This window comes from Balaenoptera ricei, chromosome X (genome assembly GCF_028023285.1).
Source record: "Balaenoptera ricei isolate mBalRic1 chromosome X, mBalRic1.hap2, whole genome shotgun sequence".
Lineage (NCBI taxonomy): Eukaryota > Metazoa > Chordata > Mammalia > Artiodactyla > Balaenopteridae > Balaenoptera > Balaenoptera ricei.
Genome location: NC_082660.1, coordinates 34047256 through 34070667, shown reverse-complemented (window position 1 = coordinate 34070667; position 23412 = coordinate 34047256).

Genomic DNA, 23412 nt, shown 5'->3' with positions numbered 1-23412 from the left:
CTCCATTTCTCAGCCAAAGTGCCCAAGTAACACATTTTTTTCTTCAACAATTGACCAGATGAAGATTAAGGAACTTTGCAATAGACACCCAAGGTGACAGGACAATAATGTACATCACTTGAAGTGTCACAGAACACAGCCAGGATTCCCTAGGGCTGTAAGTGAAAAACATTCTTCTTTGGCTAATGAGTTCTGAGAAAGTACCACTGGCCCTAGAGACACACTCTACTCTATTAGTAAAATGGCTCCAAGAAATGAAAGCACACAAATTTTGGAAGTCTGTCCTAATTTTAAGCAAAATTTCTACAGTCTTAATGTCTGCACAACACATTTAATATTGTAAGTTTTTTAAAAGTACTTATTTTACTAGTTTATTACCCTCTATCGGTTTGCTTTGCCACAGAAGATAGAGCTATGGGATGTGCAAAATGGGAACTACGCTGGAATAGGTGAAGATTCAAACATATGACACAGACTTTATAAACGTCATCCCTAATCTATTATTTATCTGTTGCGATTTTTGGCAAAGATGTACTTTGCCTTTTATTCAATCCTAATTTGAACAGTACATTTAAAAAATCAGTCAGGAGGTTTTTCACCGTGGCTAAATAGAGCAAAATTATTCAGAGAACTCTGGCAAAAATAGCAAGAGGCCTATGCTAACAGTAGAAATGAAGAGGATAGGAATAACCTACTTGTGCCTCCTAACCTATCAGTGGGTCCTACACCTGCCTTGTTGCTACTGGAGGACATGAAGGTGACACTCTTAACAGGGTGCCAAAGGGCCCAAACTGGACCACATGAGCAGCAAAGCAGGCAACTGCTGAATGAACAAAGTATGTTACAGCTTAAAAACATCTCTTTGCTAACATCTCCAGTATTAATATCATTCTTTATAATATCACCAATGACCATTCACTGATTCCCCCTTCTCTGCTGACTGAGTCCATGCAAATGGGGCTGGGGTAGGGCAAAGAGGCCAAGTACCTCTCACCCAATTGTGTCATGTGGCGCGGTGAATCTATACTGGAAATCGGGTCCTAAAAGAATAACTGGATAAACTGCCCCAAACAGCTGTTGTTTGTGGTGGTGGTGGAACAGTGGTGATGTTTTGCTTTATGGTAACCAAAGGGAAAAGGTGGGGGGAGGGATAAATTAGAAGGTTGGGATTAACATATACACACTATCATATATAAAAAAAATCAACAAGGACCTACTATATAGCACAGGGAACTATATTCAGTATTCTGTAACAACCTATAAGGGAAAAGAATCTGAAAAAGAATAGATATATGAATACGTATAACTAAATCACTTTGCTGTATACCTGAAACTAACACAACATTGTAAATAAACTATACTCCAATATAAAATAAAAAATTAAAATTAAAAAAAGAACAGTCCCTCTTTTAATATGCAAATACAAGAACTCACCATTAAAAAAACAAAAAACAAAAAAAAAACTGTGACTGGATAAAGTGCCCAAAACAGCTGCTGTTGTGGTTGGTGGTGGGACAGTGGTAATGCTTTGCTTTAATTTTCCCCATTCAATGCATTTAGTATTTACTAGGATCTATCATTCTAGAAAGTTATATACAGTAGTCCTCCCATACCTGGAGTTTTGTTTCCTGAGATTTCATTTATCAGCAATCAACCATGGTTTGAAAATATTATTTGGAAAATTCCAGAAATAAACAACTCATAAGTTTTAAATTGCATGCTGTTCTGAGTAGTGTGATGAAATCTCGCACCATCCCACTCCATCCCACCCAGGATCCCCAGCCATCAACATAGTCATGACTCAATGATCCAGAGTCACCTGAGGCAGATGATCCTCCTTCTGACATATTGTCAAAGGTAAATAGTAGCCTAATGCTACATCACAATACCTACAACATTCACCTCCCTTCAACTCATCATGTAGGCATTTTATCATCTCACAACATCACAAGAAGAAGGCTAAGTAGAGCACAATAAGATATTTTGAAAGAAGAAGACCACATTCAAGTAACTTATAGTATATTGTTACAACTGTTCTTTTTTATTTTTAGTTATTATAGTTAATCTCTTACTGTGCCTAATTTATAAATTAAACTTTATCATAGGTATGTATAATAGGAAAAAACATAGGGTTCAGTACTATCTCTGCTTTCAGGCATCCACTGGGGGTCTTGGAATGTATCTACCATGGATAAGGGGGGACTACTGTAGTTACTTGGGGGAATTTTCTTATATTATTTTTAACTAATTTTATATCACTTACAAGGGATCCTCAATAAAATTAACAGCCAATTTCTCATCAGAAACCATGGATGCCAGGGGGCAGTGTGATGACATATTTCACATGCTGAAAGAAAATAAAATGTCAACCAGTAATTCTTTACCTGTTCTATTGATGTTTCAAAATTCTCTGTCTTCTCTTTGTCTTCGGTTTTCAACAACTTGATTATAATGTGTCTCAATGGGGATCTCTTTGAGTTTATACTATTTGTAATTTGTTCACCTTCTGGATGTGTAGACCCATGCCTTTCAACAAATTTAGTAAGTTTTCTGTCATTATTTCTTCACATATTATTTTTGTCCTTGCTGTATCTCCTCTCTGCTGGGACTCCGGATATGCATATGTTGGTACACTTGTTGGTATCTCACAGGTCTCTTAGGCTCTATTCATTTTTTTTTTCACTCTTTTTGCTTTCTGTTCGTCAGACTCAATAATTCCAACCAACTTATCTTCAAGTCTGCTGATTCTTTCTTTGCTTCATCAAATCTACAGCTGGAACTCTCTAGTGAATTTTTCATTTCAGTTGTACTTTTCAACTCCAAAATTCCATTTGATTCCTGTTTATGATTTCTATCCTTTTATTGATATGCTCCATTGTTACACCAGTGCCATTGTTATTCTGGTCTCCTTTACTTCTTTTTCCATCATATTCTTTAGCACTTTGAACGTATTCAACACATTTAATTTAAAGTATTTTCCTATGAATCCAACCTCTGGGCTTCCTCAGAGATAGAAAATTTTCTGTTAATTTCTTTTCTTATGTGAATGAGTCATGCTTTCTTGTTTCTTTGGATGTCTCATTTTTGTTGTTGCTGTTGTTGAAAATTGGACATTTTGAATATTATAATGTGGTGACTTTTAAAATAATATTCTCCCTTCTCGCCAAGATTTGTTACTGCTTTTGTGGATTATGGTTGTTTGTCTACTGACTTCTCTAAACTATTTTTGCAAAGATTGTAATTTTATTTATTTGTGTTCACTAAAGTCCCTGTTCCCTTAGCTTAGTGGTCTAGTAATTTGACAGAATTTTCTTTAAAAGTCTAATGACAAAAGAAGAGAGGGCAAAAAAAGAATATTACTTTGCTAGTCTTTGCAGAGTAAGGAATATTACTCTGAGGGATAAAGAGGGGCATTACATATTGATAAAGGACTCAATTCTACAAAAATACATGAATACCTTTAATGTGTATATGCCTAACAACAGAGCATCAAGAAACATGAGGCAAAAAAATGATAGAATTGCAAGGAGAAATGAGTGAATCCACAATTAAATTTGGAGACTTCAACACGCATCTATCAGAAATGGACAGATCCAGCAGGTAGACAAATAATAAGGACATACTTGAACTGAACAACTCCATCAATACACTGGATCTAACTGACCTTTACACAATACTTCATCCCTCAACAGCAGATTACAGGCATACCTTGGAGATATTGTGGGTTTGGTACCAGACCACCAAAATAAAGCAAATATCACAAGAAAGTATGTCACATTAATTTTTTGGTTTCCTGGTACATATAAAAGTTATGTTTACACTGTACTGTAATCTATTAAGTGTGCAATAACATTATGTCTAAAAAATAATTGTAAATACCTTAATTTTAAAATGCTTTATTGATAAAAGATGCTAACCATTATCTGAGCCTTCAGCAAGTCATAATCTTTTTGCAATAGTAACATCAAAGATCACAGATCACCATAACAAATATAATAACAACAAAAATATTTGAAATCTTGTGAGAATACCAAAATGTGACACTGACATGAAGTGAGCAAATGCTGTTGGAAAAATGGCACCAATAGACTTGCTTGATGCAGGATTGCAACACACCTTCAGTTTGTTAAAAAAAACACAATATGTGGGAAGTACAATAAAGCAAAGCACAATAAAATGAGGTATGCCTTTATACATTCCTCTCAATCTCACATAGAACACTCACCAAGATATACCACATTCAAGTGAATAAAACACACCTGAACACGTTTAAAATACTAGAAACCATACAAAGTATGGTGTCAGACCACAATGGAATTAGGCTAGAAATCAATAACAGAAAGATAGCTGGAAACCCCCTATTATGGACTGAATGTTTGTATTCCTCCAAAATTCATATGTTGAAATCCTTAGCCCCAATGTGATGGTTATTAGGAGTCAGGGCCTTTGGGGGTGATTAGGTCATGAATGAGATTAGTGCCCTAATAAAAGAGATCACAGAGATCTCCCTCAGACCTTCCACCATGTGAGGACTCAGTGAAAAGATGGCCATCTATGAATCAGTTAGTAGGCCCTCATCAGACACTGAATCTGCCAGCACCTTGATCCAGAACTGTGAGAAATAGATTTCTGTTGTTTATAAGCCACCCAGTCCATGGCATTCAGTTACAGTAGCCTGAATGAACTAAGACACACCCAAAATATTTGGAGAGTAAACAACACACTTCTAAATTATATATGGGTCAAAGAAAAACTCTTAAGGGAAATGAAAACTTAAAGAAAATAAAAATATAATTTACTAAAATTTGTGGGATGTAGCAAACATAGTGCTTAGAGGGAAATTTATAGCAATGAATACATATATTAGAAAAGAAGAAAGATATAACATTAATAATGTAAACGTCAATCTTAGTAAACTTTTATTTTAAAAAAACAAATGAAATCCAAAATAATAAAATTAGGCTGAAATCAATGAAAATTAAAATACTAAATCAATAGAAAAAAATCAATTAAACAAAAAACGAGTTCTTTGAAAAGATCAGTAAAATTAATAATCCTCTAGTCAGACTGACTAAGAAAAAAAAAGACACAAATTCCTAATATTAGAAATGAAAGAGAGGACATCATTGTTGATCCCATGGGCATTAAAAGGATAATTAAGAATATTTTGAACAACTTTATACCCACATATTTGATAACCTAGGTGATATGCACAAATTTCTTGGAAGACACAATCCACCAAAATTCACACAAGGAGAAACATGTATTCTGAATAGTCCTATATATATATTAAAGAAAATGAATCAATAACAATCAATTAATAACCTTCCCAAACAGAAAGCACTAGGCCCAAAAGGTTTCACTGGTGAATCCTAACAAACATTTAAGGAAGAAATTATACCAATTCTCTAAAATCTCTTTCAGAAATAGAAACAGAGGAAATGCTTCCTAACTCATTCTGAGGCCAGGATTACCCTAATAACAAAAGCAGACAAAGATATTACAAGAAAGGAAAATCTAGAAACCAATATCTCTCATGAACATAGATTCAAAATTCCTCAACAAAACACTAGCAAATCAAATCCAACACTGCATAAAAAGAGTTATACACCATGACCAAGTGGAACTTATCCCTGGTATACAAGGCTGGTTCAATATTTGAAAATCAGTTAATATAATCCACTAAACCAAGAGGCTAAAGAAGAAAAATCATATGATCATATCAATAGATGTAGAAAAAGCATTTGACAAAATCCCATGCCCATCAATGACAAAAAATCTCTGAAAACTAATGTTGTCTCAGCTTTAAACATACCCTCTATGAAAAACTACAACTAATATGACACTTAATGGTGAGAAACTAGTTGCTTCCCCACTAAGATCAAACACAAGGCAAGGGTGTCTGCTTTTACTACTCCTATTCATCATTGTACTGGAAGTCATAGCTCACACTGTAAAAGAACATGAAAAGGCATTCTTAATGCTAGAATGCAACACAATAAATGTAAACAGATTTGGGAAGAAATAACTCTGTGACTGTTTGCAGATGACATGATTTTCTATGCAGAAAATCCCCAAGAATCAACAACAAAAACTCCTGGAACTTTTAAGTGATTACAGTAAGGTTTCAGGATGCAAGGTTAATATCTAAGTCAATTGCTTTCCTAAATACCAACAACAAATAATTGGAATTTGAAATTAAAAACACAATGCCATTAATTTTATCACGAAATAAAGATAAATGCTTAGGTATAAATTTAACAAAATGTGTACAAGATCTATATGAGAAAAAATACAAATCTCTGATGAAATTAATCAAAGAAGATCTAAGCAAATGGAAAGCCATTTTGTGTACATGAAGAGCAACACTCGATACAGTCAGGATACCAGGTCTTCCCAATTTGATTTACAGATTCAATGCAATCCCAGCAAGTTTACTTTTATTGTGGTAAAAATTTATCATAAAATTTACCATCTTAACCTTTTTTAAGTGTACAATTCAGTAGTGTTAAATATATTTACACTGTTGTGAAACAGATCTCCAGAAACTTTTGATCTTGCAGAACTGAAACTCTATACCCATTAAGCAACTCCCTTTGCCCCCTCCTCTAGCCCCTGATAACTACCATTCTACTTACAGTATCTATGAATTTAACAACTTTATATACCTCATATAAGTGGAGTCATACAGTATTTGTCCTTTTGTGACTGGCTTACTTCAGTTAGAATAATGTCCTAAATGTTCATGCTTATATGACAGGATTTCCTTCCTTTTTAATGTTGCACAGTATTCTACTGTATGTATATACCACATTTAAAAAAAAACATTCATCCATTGATGGACATGTGGGTTACTTCCACCTCTTTGCTACTCCAGAAATTTATTTTGTGGATATCAGAACCTAATTCTAAAATTTATACAGAAAAGCAAAAGACCCAGAATAGCTAACACCATACTGAAAGAGAACAAAGTCATTGGACTGACATTACCAACTTTAAGACCTACTATAAAGCTTCCAGTACAATGATGAATAGGAGTGGTAAAAGCAGACACCCTTGCCTTGTGTTTGATCTTAGTGGGGAAGCAACTAGTTTCTCACCATTAAGTGTCATGTTAGTTGTAGTTTTTCACAGAGGGTATGTTTAAAGCTGAGACAACATTAGTTTTCAGAGATTTTTTTGTCATTGATGGGTGTTGGGATTTTGTCAAATGCTTTTTCTGCATCTACTGATATGATCATATGATTTTCTTCTTTAGCCTCTTGATTTAGTGGATTATATTAACTGTCAGTCAAGACACTATGGTATTAGCAAAAGAATAGACAGGTCAATGGAACACAATAGAGAGCTCAGAAATAGACCCATACAAATATAGTCAATTGATTTCTGACAAAGGTGCAAAGGCAATTAAATAGAGAAAGCATAATCTTTTCAACAAATGATGCTGGAACAACATAAATCCAGACACATACCTTACACCTTTCACAAAAACTAACTCAAAATGAATCACAGCTTTCTATGTAAAATGGAAAGCTATAAAACACCTAGAAGATAACATAGGAGAAAATCTAGGTGACTTTGGGTTTGGCAATGACTTTTTAGATAAAACACCAAAAAGATGATCCATGAAAGAAAAATTTGATAAGGCGGATGTCATTAAAATTAAAATCTTCAATGACAGCACAATAATGCGAACATACTTGTCACTGAACTGTACACTTAAAATTGTTAAAATGGTAAATTTTCTGTTATGTATATTTTATCACAATGAAAAAAGTCCTCTCCTTTTAAATCTTGAAAAATACTGTTATTTTTGATGACTCAATCTGACAATCTTCAGACAAAAGCAAAGTCAGAAAAAAAGAAAAGTGTAAGATAGCAAAATGAAATTTGCAAAGAATTTTCTCTTAATTTTCTACTTCTTACACATTTTTCTTCTATTAACATTTTAGTTATGCCTTATTTCTCATTATAAGAGAAATATTTTCTTTATATGAAAATAAAGAATTTAAGAGCAAAAGGTGTTTTTACACTTCTGCCCTGTAAAGCAGATCTCTAGAACTTATTCATCTAGCATATCTACCACATAGCACTAAAACAGTACCGCACACTTCAACATTTGTTAAGAGGGTAGGTCTCATGTTGAGGACTCCTACCACCAAAAGAAAAGTGACATAGGGAAACTCTGGGAGGTGTTGAATATGTCTCCTACTGATATTTTGATTGTGGTGATGGTATTGCATACATCCAAACTTATTCAATTGTACACATTACACATGTGCAGTTCTTCATATATCAATTGTACCTCAATAAAGCTGTTCTTAAAAAGCCACTACTACAAGAATGAAAAGACAAGCCACGCACTGGGAGAAAACATTTGCAAAACACAAAGCTGATGAAGGACTTGTATCCAAAATATACAAAGAATTCTTAAAACTCAACAACAAGAAAACAACAAGAAAAAAAGAAAACAATTGAAAAACGGGCAAAAGATGTCAGCAGACCCCTCACCAAAGAAGATATAGACATGGCAGCAAATAAGCACATGACATGATGTTCACCATCATTAGCCATTAGGGGAAAGCCAACTAAAATCATAATGAGATTTCATTACATACCCATCAAAATAGCTGAAATCCAAAATACTGACAACACCAAATCCTGGTGAGGACATGGACCAAAAGAAACTCATTCACTGGGCTTCCCTGGTGGCACAATGGTTAAGAATCTGCCTGCCAGTGCAGGGAACACGGGTTCGAGCCCTGGTCTGGGAAGATCCCACATGCCGTGGAGCAACTATGCCTGTGCACCACAACTACTGAGCCTAAACTCTAGAGCCCGCGAGCCACAACTACCGAGCCCACGTGCCACAACTACTGAAACCTGCGCACCTAGAGCCTGTGCTCCACAACAAGAGAAGCCACCGCCATGAGAAGCCTGCACACTGCAACGAAGAGTAGCCCCTACTCGCTACAACCAGAGGAAGCCTGCACGCAGCGACGAAGACCCAACGTAGCCAAAAATTAATTAATTAATTAATTAATTAATAATTTAAAAAAAAGAAACTCATTCATTGCAGTGGGAATGCAAAATAGTATAACCACTCTGGAAGACAGTTTGGCGGTTTCTTACAAAAATAAACAAACTCTTTCCATATCATATGATTCAGCAATTGTGCTCCTTTGTGCTTTCCCAAATGATTTGAAAATGTGTATCCACACAAAAAACCTGCATATGAATGTTTATAGAAGCTCTATTCATAGTTGTCCTTCAATAAGTATAAACAAACTGTGGTACATCCATAGTTTGGATGGAATATTATTCAGCAATAAAAGGAAATGAGGGACTTCCCTGGTGGCGCAGTGGTTAAGAATCCGCCTGCCAATGCAGGGGACATGGGTTCAAGCCCTGGTCCAGGAATATTCCACATGCCGCAGAGCAACTATGCCCGTGCGCCACAACTACTGAGCCTGTGCTCTAGAGCCTGCGAGCCACAACTACTGAAGCCCGCACGCCTAGAGCCCGTGTTATGCAACAAGAGAAGCCACCACAGTGAGAAGCCCGCGCACCGCAACAAAGAGTAGCCCCCGCTCTCCGCAACTAGAGAAAGCCTGCATGCAGCAACGAAGACCCAACGCAGCCAATAAATAAATACATAAATAAATTTAAGAAAAAGGAAATGAGCTATCAAGCCATGAAAAGACATGGAGGAAACTTAAACATATATTAGTAAGTGAAAAAACAATCCGAAAAGGCTACATACTGCATGATTCCAACTATATGACATTGTAGAAAAGACAAAACTATGGAGACGGTAAAAAACTTCAGCCAGGGGTGGGGCAGGGGAGGCAGCACACTGAGGATTTTTAGGGCAATGAAACTATTCTGTAAGATAATATAATGGCAGATACATGTCATGATACATCTGTCAAAATCTACAGAATTTACCGCACAAAGAGTGAACCCTAATGTAAACTATGGGTTTAGCTAATAATAATGTATCCATATTGGCTTGTCAATTTTAACAAATGTACCACATCAACGCATGATGTTAATAATAAGGGAAACTAGGGAGTGTGTTAGGGGGTTATACGGGAACTCAATTTATCTGTAAACCTCAAACTGTTCAAAAGAATAAAGTTTTATTCATTTTTTTTAAAAGTATGCTGAAAGGCCTTAGATGAGGTGGGTATACTGCTGCTGTGTCCCTGCAGTGACCAGATGGCCCCTAAGTGATCATGCCACCATCAGGCCCGGATGCCTGTAAGCCTGCATCTGACAAGACCTGCCCCACTACTGTGCTTGCACGCGTGCATCTCACTGCGAGCCTGACATCTGGGCGCTACAGGACTCACGCAGTTCATGACCCAGGTGGTCACAGTTCAAAAGGGCCTTCTTCCAGTGCTGCCTGCAAGAGCCACAGCTCATCTGTCGCACAGGGTCAAGGTAGTGGACTAGAGGGTAGGGAGTTCTCAAGGCTAGGAGTGTGGGACCACAGGAACTTGAGAATGAGAACTCGGGTTTGCAGAGCACATCCATGTGTAACCTCTGGATATGTAGAGCCCAGACACAATAACTAACCTCCCCAGGGCCACACAGCCAGAAAGTGACTTAGTGGGGATGAGGCCCAGGCAGTTCGGCCCTCAGCCCGCAGGCTCAAGCCATAACATCAGTGAAGCATTCTCTGGTTTCCCTGGTTTCACAGTCATCACCTGCTGCCCACAAGTTTGCCATCAGGGCAGGGTGGAGAACCCAGTTTCTGGGAATGCAGAGCGCTGATCAAGCATCAGGCTCTGTCCCAAGCATTTCACTTGTATTAACTTATTCAATCCCCACAGCAGCTTAATGAGCAGTCATCTCCATCAGAAGCAACTTAAAGTTTCATATCGAAAGAAACTTGGTTGGCACCCACCACAGTTCTACGAAATAAGAACACTGGAAAACTTTGCCTCTTTTTCTGACAGGCACAAAGTTTTCTGGGATCGTGCATTAGAAGGGAGGGATAGATGACTCCTGACCACCTTAAATGCTGTGGGAGCTCCCGCTTTTACCAGGGCATTCACTGTACTTGGAAGAGTAGTGAAAATCATTTATCCACTGAAAAAACATTGAAGAAATCATGAATGAAGGCAAGAAATTTCACTAAGCAGTGATGCACCCACGGCTATCTTTATAGCACACACGTGACAATCCAAAGTATAAATATATACTTTTATCCTAAAAGCTGTGCAGTAGCAGCCTAAGAAAAACAGATTAATATATTACATACAGAGAATGGAGATCTAATATGTGGATTATTGGCATGCTTGAAAGAAAATTCCTGAATGAATGTAAGAGAAGCAATATTTAGAGAAGACAATAAAGTTTTCTTGAGCTGAAGAAAAACCTTAATCTTCAGATGAAAAGGTCTTGGCAGGATCAAAACAAAATTAACAAAAATTGTTCAATATCTGAATATGAATGGCTGACATTTTGAATTTCAAAGATCAAGAATGCTACAGACTTTCAGGAAAAAAAAAGAAAATATTTTCCATAAAGGTGCAAAATCAGGCTTCTCCTGAATGTCATAGAGTAACAGGATATAAAGGAACAGTAAATAATATGTTAAGGGGAAAAAGCTGTGTGTGACTCAATAATTCGATATCAAGTCATGTGTGAAAGCCACAGAAATCATTTTAATCATATATACACTCTGAAGATTCCACCCTCTCTGAAAAAATTCATCAAAATTCAAAAAATTAATCAAAATAAAACCTTTGAAATAGAAGTGCATGGTAGAATTCCTGAAGGTGAATGTGGAAATCAATTAAATATAGGAAGTAAGTCTGAATAATTACTGTAGATATGGTTTAAAAGCACTGCAAACATTAGTAATTCAAATTTCAACTTATTCTGTTTTTCCAAAGCCTTTTTAATAAAAATACTTCGGTTCAACAGTCCCTCCCCTCCAAGTGTATGCTGATGACAAACATTTGAAAAGGGTGATTGTGTTTTCCAGTAAAACATCAAGGATCTTTCACTGTGTTGAGGTTTTAACTTTATTTCTCTAATTTATGATGTGCATTATGACGGAAGTGTCTAATTCGCTACCTGGAGTATAAACTCCTCAAAAGGCTTATATTTGTGAATCATGATACCTCCAACACTGCCTGGTGTATAGTAAATACTTCACAAATGTTTGTATTATGAATGTATAAATGAATGAACCTTACCTGGGAAATCAGACGTTTCCCCAAGGTCCCCATTGATGGTTTCTCTTGTGAAATCCAAAGTCCTCTGGAAGTGGTTCTGTAGTATGAATTGATTGTACCTGTAATTAGACAGATAATAGGGTGAGAGTGAAGTGCACCCCTTCAATGAAAGGGTAGAAATGTTATAGAATCTCACATCAAGGCAGCAAGAGACATTTATCCTTCTTGATACAGATCACAGGTTTATTTAAATGAAAACTTTCATTTTCACAGTATTTAATTATGCTCATATATTACTATATTTGTTTCATTTCTGGTGAATTTTATTGTGCTTATTTATGGAAATTATCCCTGTATCTCCTCTTTGAATATCCCAACCTTACATATATCAAATTTCTTGTGAGACTCTTCTATAATTATTTTCTTTGGGAGTTACATCATTTTCTGATTTCCTAGTCCATACTTAGCATTGGATTTCATCATTCAACTGAATTTTGGTCATCAGACTAATTTTTGAGTGGGAATTTTTTGTTAGTTTGTCTTTGTCTCGTTGTTCTTGGTTTTTGCCTCTTTCTCTGAAGTAGGCAGTATTTCTATAAGTAACCCCTGTAGCGGGCAGAACGGTGATCCCTGCCCTCAAAGGTATGTCTAGGGTGATGTCAGTGAACATGGCAGAACAGGAAATTCCAAGGGTTCATCCCTCCACAGAAACACCTCCCCTCCAAAAAAACCAAAACAAACAAACAAACAAAATATAAAAATCAACTTTGTCATATCTCTCGAAAATAGTCAAAGGTTTATGGCAACCGAGCAAACACTAAATCAAAAAAAAAAATAGATGACAAATATAGTAAAAGAGTTTTGTGGCATTTTAACTCAGTCTTGGCCCATAAACTTCACTGGTGCAGAAGCGGTCTTGAAGATAGGACCTGTGTTCCAGGTATTAGGATCTGGTCACAGAGGGAACAGAGCCAACCTTGTTCATAAGAAAGTGAACGGTTTGTTGTGACCTGTCTTGGAGTTCCCCAAAGGAATGAAAGAAGGGGCTTGTCTTTGTTTCACCTAACTTAGAACTCATTCAGGGTAGAAAAGGAGCTAAGTGGAGTACATTCTGTAAAAATACTTAACGACAAATTAACCAGTAGAAACAGCCTGTGGCAAAAAATAACAGGGGTGAGGGGGGCATGCTGAAAGCCTGGGAGGAAAAGCTGGGAAGAATTACTTTGGGAAACAAGGGCTTTGAAAAACTCCAATATACAATGGAGAATCTAAAAAAATCATGCCATACTCAGAGAAGGAGATATACTCAGAAAACATGTGAGAAGACACTAAGCTTTGACCTCTGGCTGAACTGTAGGGTCACTGCAAGCAGAAAGTGAAGGCTAAGGCAGAGTTGTAAATGGCCTGACCAAGCATTGAAGGAGTGCCCCTGCGAAAAGCCAACCTGCAAAGACTAGGAGAGTATTTTTTTCTTCTCTTTTCTTTTTCCTATGTTTCTCTCCTTGTTTGTTTGTATATTTTTTCTCCAAGTGTTTAAGGAAATCTCTGTCAAAACACTTACTGGCCACAAGCTAAAGGAACAGAGATTTCAAAGACTATACACAAAAAAGAGTACAGTCTTTAAAATATAGTTAGCAACTAAACAAAGAAATAACTACAACCTACAGCAAGCAACAACAAAAACCCTAAGGAGGGGGAAGAATCTGATTTCCATAGATACTACATTATAATATTCAAAATGTCCAGTTATCAACAAAACAACTACAAGTCATGCAAAGAAAAAAGAAAGCACGGTAATTCACAGGACATAAAATTAACAGAAACTATCCCTGAAGAAGCAAAGACACTGAACTTACGAGACACAGACCTTAAATTAACTCTCTTAAATATGCTCAATGAGCTAAAGAAACTATGGACAAAGACCTAAAGGAAAACAGGAGAATGATGTCTCACCAAATAATAGTGATAACAAGATAGAAATTATTAAAAGGAATGAAATATAAGTTCTAAAGCTGAAAAGAAAAATAACTAAAGTGAAAAATTCACTAGAGTGATTCAAAAGCAGATTTTATCAAGCAGGAGAAAAAATTCAACGAAATTGAAGACAAGGCAATTGAAATTAACCGGTCTGAGGAGAAAAAAGAATGAAGATAAATGGAACTAAAAATAGAACTACTGTATAATCCAGCAAGCCCACTCTTCAGTATATATCCAGAAAAAAACAAAAACTCTAATTCAAAAAGATACAAGCACCCCAATGTCCATAACAGCACTATTTACAATAGCCAAGACATGGAAGCAACCCAAGCACCCATCAACAGACAACTGGCTTAAGAAGATGTGATATGTCTATATGTGTATAAATATTACTCAGCCATAAAAAATGAAATATTGCTATTTGCAGCAATGTATATGGACCTAGAGAATACTATGCTCAGTGAAATAAGTCAGAGAAAGACAAATACTATACAATATCACTTATATGTGGAATCTTAAAAAATAATACAAATGAATACAAAACAGAAACAGAGTCACAGACATAGAAAACAAATTTATGGTTACCAAAGGGGAAAGGGAGGGGGAGAGGGACAAATTAGGCGTATGGGATTAACAGATACAAACTACTATATGTAAAATAGATAAGCAACAAGGATTTACTACACAGCACAGAGAATTATACCAAATATCTTGTAATAAACTATAATGGAATATAATCTGAAAAAAATCTGAATCACTATGCTGTACACCAGAAACGAGCACAATATTGTAAATCAACTATATTTCAATAAAAAATAAATTTAAAAAAATTTTAAAAAGGAATCAAAGAAGATAAAAATAAATGGAAAGACATCCCATGATCATGCATTAGAAAACTTAATATCATTAAAATGTCCATTCCAGCCAAAGCAATCTACCAATTCAGTGCAATCTCTATCAAAATCCCAATGGAATATTTTTTTACAGAAATAGAAAACACCATCCTAAAATTCGTATGTAATCTCCAAGGTCCCCCAAAATCCAAAATCATCCTGAAAAAATAAAAACAAAGCTGGAGGCCTCAAAACTTAGTGATTTCAAAACGTATTACAAAACTACAGGAATCAAACAGTATGGTACTGGCATACAGAAAGATATGGAGATGAATGGAACAGAAGAAAGAACCCAGAATTAAACCCTTGCATATATAGCCAACTTATTTCAACAAGGGTGCCAATACTACATAATAGGGAAATGACAATTTCTTCAACAAATGGTATTAGGAAAACTTGATATCTATATGCAAAAGAATAAAGTTGGACCCATACCTTACCCCACATACAAAAATTACTCAAAATGGATTAAGGACCTAAATATGAGACCTAGAAGAAAACATAGGAGAAAAGTTTCAGAACACTGAATTTGGCAGTAATTTCTTGAATATGATACCAAAAGCACAGGCAACAAAAGTAAAAATAGACAAATGTGACTACATCAAAATTGAAAAATTCTGTGCACTAAGGGAACAATCAACAGAGTGAAAAGGCAACCTACAGAATGGGAGAAAGTATTTGTAAACCATATATCTGATAAAAGGTTAATATCCAGAATTTATAAGAAACTTCTACAATTCAATATCAAAAAAAACAAATAATCTAATAAAATAGTGCACAGAGGACTTGAATAGACAATTCTCCAAAGAAGACATACAAACGGCCAACAAGCGTATGAAAAGATGCTCAAAACTACAATGAGATATTACCTCACATCAAGGTGGCTTCTATCAAAAGAACAGAAAATAAGTGTCGAAAAGGATGTGGAGAAATTGGAACCCTTGAACACTGTTGGTGGGAATGTAAAATGGTATGGCCACAATAGAAAACAATATGGAAATTTCTCAAAAATGTAAAAATAGAATTACCCTATTATCCAGCAATCCTACTTCTGGGTATATATACAAAAGAATTCAAAGCAGGATCTCAAAGACATATTTACACAACCATATTTTTCACAGCATTATTCACAATAGTCAAGAGCTGGAAGCAAGCCACAAATCCAATGATAAAGAATATATGGTATATTTATACAATGAAATATTATGCAGTCTTTAAAAAGAAGGGAATTCTGTCACGTGTTACAATATGGATGAATCTCAAGGACATTATTCTAAGTGAAATAAGCCAGTCACAAAAGGAAAAATACTATATGATTCCACTCACATGAATTATATAAAATAATCAAAATTATAGACACACAATGTAGTATCATCATTATCAAGGATGGGTGGAAGGGGAGGAGGAAGAATAAATGTTTAGTGGGTATGGAGTTTCAGTTTTGCAAGATGAACATGTTCTAGAGATCTGTTGCACAACAATATAAATATACTTAATACTACTGAACTGTACACTTAAAAATGGTAAAGGTTGTAAATTTAATATATTTTTTTACCACAATAAAAAAAAAACATGAAGGAGAAATTAAGACATTCCCAGATATAAGTTGAGGGAATTTCTCACTAGCAGATCTGCAGTACAAGAAATACTAAAAGAATTCCTTCAGGCTGAAATGAAAGGACACTACACAGTAACTTGAAGTCATATTAAGAAATAAAGAATACTAATAAAGGAAATAACATAGGTAAATATAAGTGCCAGTATTGTTGTGCTTTTAGTTTGCAACTCCTAATTTGTTTCCTATATGACTTAAAACACAATGAATAAAATAATAATTGTAACTATATTAAGGGGCACATAATGTATAAATATGGAATTTTTGATCATAACAACATAGAGGATGAAGGACAGAGCTGTGTAGATGCAGAGTTTTTGTATACTATTAAAACTAAGTTGGAATTAATTCAAACTAATTTTCTTATAAATTTAAGATGTCAATTATAATCTCCAGGATAACTTTTAAGAATATAGCTAAAAATATATACAGAAAAGGAAATGAGAAGGGGATGAATACAATGTACTATAAAAAAAAAATCATATAAACACAAAAGAAGGAGTGGAGGAATTGAGAAACAAAAAAGATGACTCAGATAAAACAAATAGCAAAATGTCAGAAGTGTTTCCTTATCAGTAATTACTTTAATTGTAAATGGATTAAACACTCCAACTAAAAGGCAGATATTGGTAAAATGTATAATAAAAAATCATGATCAAACTGTATGTTGTTCATAAGAAACTCACTTTAGATCCAAAGGCACAAACCGATTGAACATGAAAGGATGCAAAAAGTATCCATGCAAATTGTAACTGATGTGGTTATATTAATATCATCAGAAAAATTAGACTTTAATACAAAAGTTCCTATAAAAATAAATAAGGATATTACATATTGATAAAAGGGTAAATAATCAAGAAGGTATAACAATTATAAATATATACGCACTCAACAAGAGTTCAAAAATATATGAAGCAAAAATGGACAGAATTAAAGGGAGAAACAGACAGTTCTATAATAATATTTGGATACTTCAATACCCCACTTTCAATAACAGATAGAATAACTAAACAGAAGGTCAATAAGGAAATAGGAAACCTGAACAACACTATGAATCAACTAGAACTAACAGAAATATATATACCACTCCACCCAACAACAGCAGAATATGCATTCTTCTCAAGCACACATGGGAAATGCTTCAGAATAGATCATATATTACACTCCAAAACAATAAATTTTAAAGACTGAAATCATAAAAAGTATCATCTTTAATAACAATGGAATGAAACTAGAAATCAATAACAGATGGAAAACTGGGAAATTAATCAACATACTCTTAGATAACCAATGGGTCAAAGAAAAAAATCACAGATTAGAAAGGTATTAGAAAATAAAACAAACATGATCATCTTAGTTGATGAAAAAAATTTGACAAAATCTAACACCTTTTCATCATTAAAAACGCTCAACAGGGAGTTCCCTGGTGGTCCAGTGGTTAGCATTCAGCACTTTCACTGCTGTGGCCCGGGTTCAATCCCTAAGGTCCCACAAGCTGTGTGGCACAGCCAAAAATAAATAAATAAATAAATAAATAAATAAATAATCAAAACACTCAACAAACTAGGAACAGAAAAGAACTTCCTCAACATGGTAAAGAGCATTTATGAAAAACCCACAGTTAACATCATACTCAATGGCAAAAGACTGAAAGCTTTCCCCATTAGATCAGGATCAAGACTACCATGTCCCCTTTCGCTATTTCTATTCAATACCGTACTATAAGTTTTTGCCAGAGTAATGAGGCAAGAAAAATAAATAAAAGTCAACTGAACTGGAAAGAAAGAAATAAGACTACTTGTATCTGCAGATGACATGATCTCATATACAGAAAATCCTGAAGAATCCACTCATCTAAATAAAAGATGATTAGACCTAATAAACAGACTCAATAAAGTTGCAGGATACACAGTCAACACATAAAAATCACTTGTATGTTTATATACCCTCACTGAACAACAGTAAAAGAAATTAAGAAAATAATTCCATTTATAATAGCATCAAAAAGAAAAAAAAAAAAACACTTAGGCAATACTCCCAAAGCAATCTATAGATTTGATGTAATCCCTATCAAAATCCCAATGACCATGTTTAAGAAATGGAAAAGCTGGCCCTAAAATTTATATGGAATTGTGAGGGATCCCATATAACCAAAAAAATCTTGAAAAAGAAGAATAAAGTTGGAGTATTCACATTTCCCAATTTCAGAACTCACTACAAAGCTGCAGTAAAAAAAGCAGTGTGACACTGGCACAAGGATAAATATATAGATAGGATAGGATAGGACAGAACTGAATTGAATCGAGTTGAATTTAGAGTCCAGAAGTAAACCTATTCATCTTCAGTTAAGTGATTTTTGACCAGGGTACCAAGACCATTCAATGGAGAAAGAATACTCTCTTGAACAAATGGCAATGGGACAACTGGATAGACACATGTCAAAGAATGAAGTTAAATTCTTAGCTCATACCACATTAAAAAATTAACTCTAAATGGATCAAAGACCTGAATATAAAAACTAAAACTAGAAAATCCTTAGAATGAAATTAGACTCTTATCTTATACCATCCATAAAAATCAACTCAAAAAGGATTAAAGACTTACGTAAGAGGATCTGAAACTGTAAATTCCTAGAAGAAAACATAGGGAAAAAGCTTCATGACACTGGTCTTGACAGTGATTTCATAGATATGTCAACAAAAGCAAAAATAGGTAAGTGAGGCTACATTAAACTAAAAAGCTTCTGTACAACAAAGGAAAATATCAGTAGAGTGAAAAAGCAGCCTACAGAATGGGAGCAAATATTTGCAAACTATTTATCTGATAAGCGGTTAATTTCCAAAATGTATAAGGAACTCTCACAACTCTACAGCAAAAAAACTAATAACCTGATTTTAAAATGGGCTTGAACAGACATTTCTCCAAAGAAGAGATACAAATGGCCAACAGTATGTGAAAAGATGCTCAATCTCAATAATCGTCAGAAAAAAGCAAATCAACATCACTATGAGATATTATCTTACACTTATTAGGATGGCTGTTATAAAAAGAAAACAGTAAATGTTGTCAAGGATGTGGAGCAAACTGTTGGTAGGAATGCAAAGTGCTGCAGCCTCTATGGAAAACTGTACGGAGTTTCCTCTAAAACCTAAAAATAGAAATACCATATGATTCAGCAATCCCACTTTTGGATATTTATCCAAAAGAATTGAAATTAGGAAACAGAAGAGATATTAGCACTCCAATGTTCATTAGAGGACTATTCACAATAGCTAAGCTGTAGAAATAACTTAAATGTCCATTGATGGATGAATGGACAAAAAATGTGGTGCATACATACAATGGAATATTACTCAGCATTAAAAACAAGAAAACTCTACAATATGCAACAACATGGATGAACTTTGAGGACATTATACTAAATGAAATAACCCAGTTACAGAAAGACAAATACTGCATGCTTCCACTTAAATGAGGAATCTAGAATAGTCAAACTCACAGAAGCAAAGAAGAGAATGGTAGTTGCCAGGGGCTGGGGGTGGGGACAGGGAAATGAGGAGTTTCTTATCAACAGGTATAAAATTGTAGTTATCCAAGGTGAATAAGTTCTAGAGATCTGCTGTACAATATTATGTTTATACAACATTATTTTTATAGATAATATTTTATTGTACACTTAATCTGTTAAATATACAATCTTAAATGTTCTTAACACAATAAAAATTTTTTTAAAAACTTGGAAGAAAATATAACAGTAAATCTTCATGACCCTTGGATTTGGTAATGGTTTCTTAGTTATGACAACCAAAGCACAAGCAACAAAAGGAAAAGTTATTAAATTGGACTTCATCAAAATTTAAAACTTTTGTACATCAGGGACATTATTAACAGATTGAAAAGATAACCCAGAGAACGGGAGAAATTATTTGCAAATCATATACTAATAATGTTTTTGTATCCAGACTGTATAATGAATACTTATAACTTGACAACAAAATGACAAAAACCCAATTTAAAAATTCGCAAAGGACTTAAACAGGCATTTCTCCAAACAAGATACTCAAATGGCCAATGAGCACATGAAAAATACTCAAAGTCCTTAGTCATTAGGGAAATGCAAATCAAAACCCAGTAAGACACCATTTCACACCCACTGGGATGGCTATAAGATAAAAAAAAGAAAAATAATAAAGTTTAAAGTGGATGTAGAGAATATAGAAATCTAATAACATTTCTTGGGATAATGTAAAATGGTGCAGCCGCTCTGGAAACAGTTTGGTGGTTCCTGAAGCAGTTCAAGATAGAATTACCATATGATCCAGCATTTTTACTCCTGGATATATACCCAAAAGAACTGAAAACAGGTGTTCAAATAAAAACTCGTACATGTCTGTTCATAGCAGCACTATTCACAATAGCCAAAAGGTCCAAATGTCCAAACAACCCAAACGTCTGTCCACTGATGAATGGATAAACAAAACGTGGTATAGACACTCAATGGAATGTTATTCAGCCATTAAAAAGGAATGGAGTACTGATTCATGCAACAACTTGGATGAACCTGAAAACGTTGTGCTAAAGTGAAAGGAGCTAGACACAAAAGGTCTAATTCCATTTACATGAAGTATCCAGAATAAGCAAATCCACAGAGACTGAAATCAGATTAGTGGTTGCCAGGGCCTGAAGAGGGAGGAATGAGATTAACTTCTTAATTGGTATGGGTTTCATTTTGCAGTGATGAATATGCTCTGTTATTAAATAGAGCTGATGATTTTACAGCATTGGGAATGCAAAAACATTCCTCCAAAATCCTAAAATTCAAGTGGATGAGGACAAACCATCAAGAGACACATTACCTGCATGGTATCAGTGTCTGTATGTGAGTTAAAAAAAAAAAAAAAAGAAGCAATGGCACAGCATCTGACTAACTTTATAATAGAGAAGAGCAAACTAGTCACTAGGTACTCACTGGAAAGAGCGGCTGCAATTGGGAGGGTTTTGGCTTTTCCATAGCAGGCAAGTGCAAGGAGCACACCTCAAGAAGGACCAAAGGTACTAGAGCAGAAGACCACTGTGAACTTTCAAAACTGATACCTCAGTGTTTCCTTCTAGGGCAAGACTCCATGATTAGCAGAAACTCTGGGGTTGGAAACAATTCAGCAGGAAACTGACAAGAGAGATGAAGGAAAGGAGAAGGTGCAAAATTGTGTTGCCCACACATGTGGCCATTGAGCACTTGAAATTAGATTAGTCAGACTTGAGATATGATGTAAGAGTAAAATATGTACCAGATTTCAATGATTCAGTACAAAAGAATGAAAAATAGCCCATTAATAATTTTTATATTGCTTCCACATGGAAAATATAATATTTGGGATAGATGGAGTTAAAAACATATTATTAAAGTTAACTTCACGTTTCTTTTTACAAAGAATTTTGACTACTAGAAAACTGTTAATTACATTGTGTGGCTAGTATTACATTGCCAATGGACAGCACTCTATTATTACTGACGTCTGAGATGCCTGTTAGACCTCAAGTGGAAAAACCGATTACTCAGCTGTATGAATGGAAGTACAAGGGAATGAGTAAAAATGAACATACATATTTGAAATTCATCAACTTAAAGTGACATTTAAAAACACGAGTCTAGATAGGACCCCCTAGGAAGTGAATGCGTGTAGAAAAAAATGACCAAACACTAAAGCCTTGGAAATTCTAACACACAGAAGTATGGAAAATGAGGAAGTTCCAGGAGAACACAAGGTGAACACAAAGAGGGAAATCTTTAAAGACCAAGAAAGAACATGTATCAAGGAAAAGGAGTGATCAACTGTATTAAATGCTGCCAAAAGGTCAAGTAAGATGATGTCTAACATGTTTCCATTGGATTCTGCAGTGTGAAGGTCTGCTATCTGATGGTATTTGGTCCTTTCTTAAGGAGAGAGAATAGGAAGGTCTCAAGGTCAAAGGAAGGAAGAAGAGCCTGTGGCCAGCTGGGGCTATGTAGATTTTGGTGTGGAGGGCCTGAGTTAAGGACACTGGATTCGTGTCCACACTCAGGCAGATCAAATGTCCAGGAGACCTATTAAAACCATAGGATGAAGTAGGATGGTTGGATCTTTGATTCTGCCTGCAATGCTGGCTCACTGAAGGAAGGAACCAGACCTAAGGCCTGAAGTACAGCTTTCCTCGGCCTCTGGTATATGAGGGGGTGTTTTGTGGTCATGGCTACCTCCAGGAATAAAGTGTAGCTTCCTAGATATACATCCCTGGGTGTTTCTAACTCTCTGGAGCTGGGCTACAGAGCTAACGACACATACACACCGACCACTAACTTTTGCAGTGCCTATGGCAAAAGTAAAATGGAGGCCACCAGCCCATGTCCTGGATCCCTTCTTCTCATGGCCATTATGTCCTACACCATGCAGGGCTGCACACCTAACACTAAGAGCACCTCAACCCACACCTCCAAGCTTTGTCTACCCCTTGCTCTCACAAACAGTGACCACCTAGCCACCTTTTGTGTCCAAGATTGAGCATATCATAAGCCCAGCTCTTCTTTCCTTCAGAATGACTTTGAGAATAGGACCTTGCTGGCCCTGGAAGTATCCTTAGGGAATTAGGGTACCTGATATATTTTCTACAAAAGTAACAGGGTGTCAGGAGCCTCATCACCTTGTCCCTGTGGACTTTTAGCTCTGGCATGAAAAGCAGATAAGGAGGGCCTAATACA